Source organism: Lissotriton helveticus, chromosome 5_1 (assembly GCF_964261635.1).
Source record: "Lissotriton helveticus chromosome 5_1, aLisHel1.1, whole genome shotgun sequence".
Classification (NCBI taxonomy): Eukaryota; Metazoa; Chordata; class Amphibia; order Caudata; family Salamandridae; genus Lissotriton; species Lissotriton helveticus.
This window is the reverse complement of record NC_136065.1, coordinates 912690773-912697061: the sequence shown is the minus strand read 5'-3', so window position 1 is coordinate 912697061 and position 6289 is coordinate 912690773.

Here is a 6289-nt window from a genome sequence, read left to right as displayed (position 1 = left end):
AAAGTGGTCAATATTGATGAAATTTTAACATTTAATCTTTTGACGTTAAATGACTGTTGGATGTGAATTATTACTTTTTCAACTAAAATAAGTGTGTTTAAAGTCATTTCTGTGCCTGAAATTGGCCAAAATTGAAGCTTTTGAGTAAGCGAAAACTCTGTAAAAATGGCAATTTTGGTCACTGTGAGGGTTTAAAAAGTGGTTATTCAACATGAGGCCTGATCCAAATGACATTTTGAATCATTTTTGGTAGAGTCCAAAAAATTCATTTTATGATGAAAAACGATCCGGACCTGTCGAACGTTCAAAAAATGGTCAATATTGATGACATTTTAACATTTAATCTTTTGACTTTAAATAACTGTTGGATGTGAATTATTACTTTTTCAACTAAAATAAGTGTGTTTAAAGTAATTTCTGTGCCTGAAATTGGCCAAAATTGAAGCTTTTGAGTAAGCGAAAACTCTGTAAAAATGGCAATTTTGGTCACTGTGAGGGTTTAAAAAGTGGTTATTCAACATGAGGCCCGATCCAAATGACATTTTGAATCCTTTTTGGGAGAGTCCAAAAAATCAATTTTATGATGAAAAACAATGACCCCGGACCTGTCGAACGTTCAGAAAATGGTCAATATTGATGACATTTTAACATTTAATCTTTTGACTTTAACCACTTGGATGCTAAGCATCTTCTGGCACTTCAATGTAATTTCCATTGAAATCAATGGAAACTCCATGACGAGTTACCCTTGTCATTAGCACTGAAGGGGTTAAATGACTGTTGGATGTGAATTATTACTTTTTCAACTAAAATAAGTGTGTTTAAAGTCATGTCTGTGCCTGAAATTGGCCAAAATTGAAGCTTTTGAGTAAGCGAAAACTCTGTAAAAATGGCAATTTTGGTCACTGTGAGGGTTTAAAAAGTGGTTATTCAACATGAGGCCCGATCCTAATGACATTTTGAATCATTTTTGGTAGAGTCCAAAAAATCAATTTTATGATGAAAAACGATGACCCCGGACCAGTCAAACGTTCAAAAAAGTGGTCAATATTGATGAAATTTTAACATTTAATCTTTTAACTTTAAATGACTGTTGGATGTGAATTATTACTTTTTCAACTAAAATAAGTGTGTTTAAAGTTATTTCTGTGCCTGAAATTGGTCAAAATTGAAGCTTTTGAGTAAGCGAAAACTCTGTAAAAATGGCAATTTTGGTCACTGTGAGGGTTTAAAAAGTGGTTATTCAACATGAGGCCCTATCCAAATGACATTTTGAATCATTTTTGGTAGAGTCCAAAAAATCAATTTTATGATGAAAAACGATGACCCCGGACCTGTCGAACGTTCAGAAAATGGTCAATATTGATAAAATTTTAACATTTAATCTTTTGACTTTAAATGACTGTTGGATGTGAATTATTACTTTTTCAACTAAAATAAGTGTGTTTAAAGTCATTGTTGTGCCTGAAATTGGCCAAAATTGAAGCTTTTGAGTAAGCGAAAACTCTGTAAAAATGGCAATTTTGGTCACTGTGAGGGTTTAAAAAGTGGTTATTCAACATGAGGCCCTATCCAAATGACATTTTGAATCATTTTTGGTAGAGTCCAAAAAATCAATTTTATGATAAAAAACGATGACCCCGGACCTGTCGAACGTTCAAAAAATGGTCAATATTGATGAAATTTTAACATTTAATCTTTTGACGGTAAATGACTGTTGGATGTGAATTATTACTTTTTCAACTAAAATAAGTGTGTTTAAAGTCATTTCTCTGCCTGAAATTGGTCAAAATTGAAGCTTTTGAGTAAGCGAAAACTCTGTAAAATGGCAATTTTGGTCACTGCAAGGGTATAAAAAGTGGTTATTCAACATGAGGCCCGATCCAAATGACATTTTGAATCATTTTTGGTAGAGTCCAAAAAATCAATTTTATGATGAAAAACGATGACCCCGGACCTGTCGAACGTTCAGAAAAGGGTCAATATTGATGAAATTTTAACATTTAATCTTTTGACTTTAAATGACTGTTGGATTTGAATTATTACTTTTTCAACTAAAATAAGTGTGTTTAAAGTCATTTCTGTGCCTGAAATTGGTCAAAATTGAAGCTTTTGAGTGAGCGAAAACTCTGTAAAAATGGCAATTTTGGTCACTGTGAGGGTTTAAAAAGTGGTTATTCAACATGAGGCCCGATCCAAATGACATTTTGAATCATTTTTGGTAGAGTCCAAAAAATCAATTTTATGATGAAAAACGATGACCCCGGACCTGTTGAACGTTCAAAAAAGTGGTCAATATTGATGAAATTTTAACATTTAATCTTTTGACGTTAAATGACTGTTGGATGTGAATTATTACTTTTTCAACTAAAATAAGTGTGTTTAAAGTCATTTCTGTGCCTGAAATTGGCCAAAATTGAAGCTTTTGAGTAAGCGAAAACTCTGTAAAAATGGCAATTTTGGTCACTGTGAGGGTTTAAAAAGTGGTTATTCAACATGAGGCCTGATCCAAATGACATTTTGAATCATTTTTGGTAGAGTACAAAAAATCAATTTTATGATGAAAAACGATGACCCCGGACCTGTCAAACGTTCAAAAAATGGTCAATATTGATGAAATTTTAACATTTAATCTTTTGACTTTAAATAACTGTTGGATGTGAATTATTACTTTTCAACTAAAATAAGTGTGTTTAAAGTCATTTCTGTGCCTGAAATTGGCCAAAATTGAAGCTTTTGAGTAAGCGAAAACTCTGTAAAAATGGCAATTTTGGTCACTGTGAGGGTTTAAAAAGTGGTTATTCAACATGAGGCCCGATCCAAATGACATTTTGAATCATTTTTGGTAGAGTCCAAAAAATCAATTTTATGATGAAAAACGATGACCCTGGACCTGTCGAACGTTCAGAAAATGGTCAATATTGATGAAATTTTAACATTTAATCTTTTGACTGTAAATGACTGTTGGATTTGAATTATTACATTTTCAACTGAAATAAGTGTGTTTAAAGTAATTTCTGTGCCTGAAATTGGTCAAAATTGTAGCTTTTGAGTAAGCGAAAACTCTGTAAAAATGGCAATTTTGGTCACTGTGAGGGTTTAAAAAGTGGTTATTCAACATGAGGCCCGATCTAAATGACATTTTGAATCATTTTTGGTAGAGTCCAAAAAATCAATTTTATGATGAAAACGATGTCGAACGTTCAAAAAAGTGGTCAATATTGATGAAATTTTAACATTTAATCTTTTGACGTTAAATGACTGTTGGATGTGAATTATTACTTTTTCAACTACAATAAGTGTGTTTAAAGTCATTTCTGTGCCTGAAATTGGCCAAAATTGAAGCTTTTGAGTAAGCGAAAACTCTGTAAAAATGGCAATTTTGGTCACTGTGAGGGTTTAAAAAGTGGTTATTCAACATGAGGCCCGATCCAAATGACATTTTGAATCATTTTTGGTAGAGTCCAAAAAATCAATTTTATGATAAAAAACGATGACCCCGGACCTGTCGAACGTTCAAAAAATGGTCAATATTGATGAAATTTTTAACATTTAATCTTTTGACGGTAAATGACTGTTGGATGTGAATTATTACTTTTTCAACTAAAATAAGTGTGTTTAAAGTCATTTCTCTGCCTGAAATTGGTCAAAATTGAAGCTTTTGAGTAAGCGAAAACTCTGTAAAATGGCAATTTTGGTCACTGCAAGGGTATAAAAAGTGGTTATTCAACATGAGGCCCGATCCAAATGACATTTTGAATCATTTTTGGTAGAGTCCAAAAAATCAATTTTATGATGAAAAACGATGACCCCGGACCTGTCGAACGTTCAGAAAAGGGTCAATATTGATGAAATTTTAACATTTAATCTTTTGACTTTAAATGACTGTTGGATTTGAATTATTACTTTTTCAACTAAAATAAGTGTGTTTAAAGTCATTTCTGTGCCTGAAATTGGTCAAAATTGAAGCTTTTGAGTGAGCGAAAACTCTGTAAAAATGGCAATTTTGGTCACTGTGAGGGTTTAAAAAGTGGTTATTCAACATGAGGCCCGATCCAAATGACATTTTGAATCATTTTTGGTAGAGTCCAAAAAATCAATTTTATGATGAAAAACGATGACCCCGGACCTGTTGAACGTTCAAAAAAGTGGTCAATATTGATGAAATTTTAACATTTAATCTTTTGACGTTAAATGACTGTTGGATGTGAATTATTACTTTTTCAACTAAAATAAGTGTGTTTAAAGTCATTTCTGTGCCTGAAATTGGCCAAAATTGAAGCTTTTGAGTAAGCGAAAACTCTGTAAAAATGGCAATTTTGGTCACTGTGAGGGTTTAAAAAGTGGTTATTCAACATGAGGCCTGATCCAAATGACATTTTGAATCATTTTTGGTAGAGTACAAAAAATCTATTTTATGATGAAAAACGATGACCCCGGACCTGTCAAACGTTCAAAAAATGGTCAATATTGATGAAATTTTAACATTTAATCTTTTGACTTTAAATAACTGTTGGATGTGAATTATTACTTTTTCAACTAAAATAAGTGTGTTTAAAGTCATTTCTGTGCCTGAAATTGGCCAAAATTGAAGCTTTTGAGTAAGCGAAAACTCTGTAAAAATGGCAATTTTGGTCACTGTGAGGGTTTAAAAAGTGGTTATTCAACATGAGGCCCGATCCAAATGACATTTTGAATCATTTTTGGTAGAGTCCAAAAAATCAATTTTATGATGAAAAACGATGACCCTGGACCTGTCGAACGTTCAGAAAATGGTCAATATTGATGAAATTTTAACATTTAATCTTTTGACTGTAAATGACTGTTGGATTTGAATTATTACATTTTCAACTGAAATAAGTGTGTTTAAAGTAATTTCTGTGCCTGAAATTGGTCAAAATTGTAGCTTTTGAGTAAGCGAAAACTCTGTAAAAATGGCAATTTTGGTCACTGTGAGGGTTTAAAAAGTGGTTATTCAACATGAGGCCCGATCTAAATGACATTTTGAATCATTTTTGGTAGAGTCCAAAAAATCAATTTTATGATGAAAACGATGTCGAACGTTCAAAAAAGTGGTCAATATTGATGAAATTTTAACATTTAATCTTTTGACGTTAAATGACTGTTGGATGTGAATTATTGCTTTTTCAACTACAATAAGTGTGTTTAAAGTCATTTCTGTGCCTGAAATTGGCCAAAATTGAAGCTTTTGAGTAAGCGAAAACTCTGTAAAAATGGCAATTTTGGTCACTGTGAGGGTTTAAAAAGTGGTTATTCAACATGAGGCCCGATCCAAATGACATTTTGAATCATTTTTGGTAGAGTCCAAAAAATCAATTTTATGATGAAAAACGATGACCCCGGACCTGTCGAACGTTCAAAAAAGTGGTCAATATTGATGAAATTTTAACATTTAATCTTTTGACGTTAAATGACTGTTGGATTTGAATTATTACTTTTTCAACTAAAATAAGTGTGTTTAAAGTAATTTCTGTGCCTGAAATTGGCCAAAATTGAAGCTTTTGAGTAAGCGAAAACTCTGTAAAAATGGCAATTTTGGTCACTGTGAGGGTTTAAAAAGTGGTTATTCAACATGAGGCCCGATCCAAATGACATTTTGAATCATTTTTGGTAGAGTCCAAAAAATCAATTTTATGATGAAAAACGATGACCCCGGACCTGTCGAACGTTCAGAAAATGGTCAATATTGATGAAATTTTAACATTTAATCTTTTGACTTTAAATGACTGTTGGATGTGAATTATTACTTTTTCAACTAAAATAAGTGTGTTTAAAGTCATTTCTGTGCTTGAAATTGGCCAAAATTGAAGCTTTTGAGTAAGCGAAAACTCTGTAAAAATGGCAATTTTGGTCACTGTGAGGGTTTAAAAAGTGGTTATTCAACATGAGGCCCGATCCAAATGACATTTTGAATCCTTTTTGGGAGAGTCCAAAAAATCAATTTTATGATGAAAAACAATGACCCCGGACCTGTCGAACGTTCAGAAAATGGTCAATATTGATGACATTTTAACATTTAATCTTTTGACTTTAAATGACTGTTGGATGTGAATTATTACTTTTTCAACTAAAATAAGTGTGTTTAAAGTCATGTCTGTGCCTGAAATTGGCCAAAATTGAAGCTTTTGAGTAAGCGAAAACTCTGTAAAAATGGCAATTTTGGTCACTGTGAGGGTTTAAAAAGTGGTTATTCAACATGAGGCCCGATCCTAATGACATTTTGAATCATTTTTGGTAGAGTCCAAAAAATCAATTTTATGATGAAAAA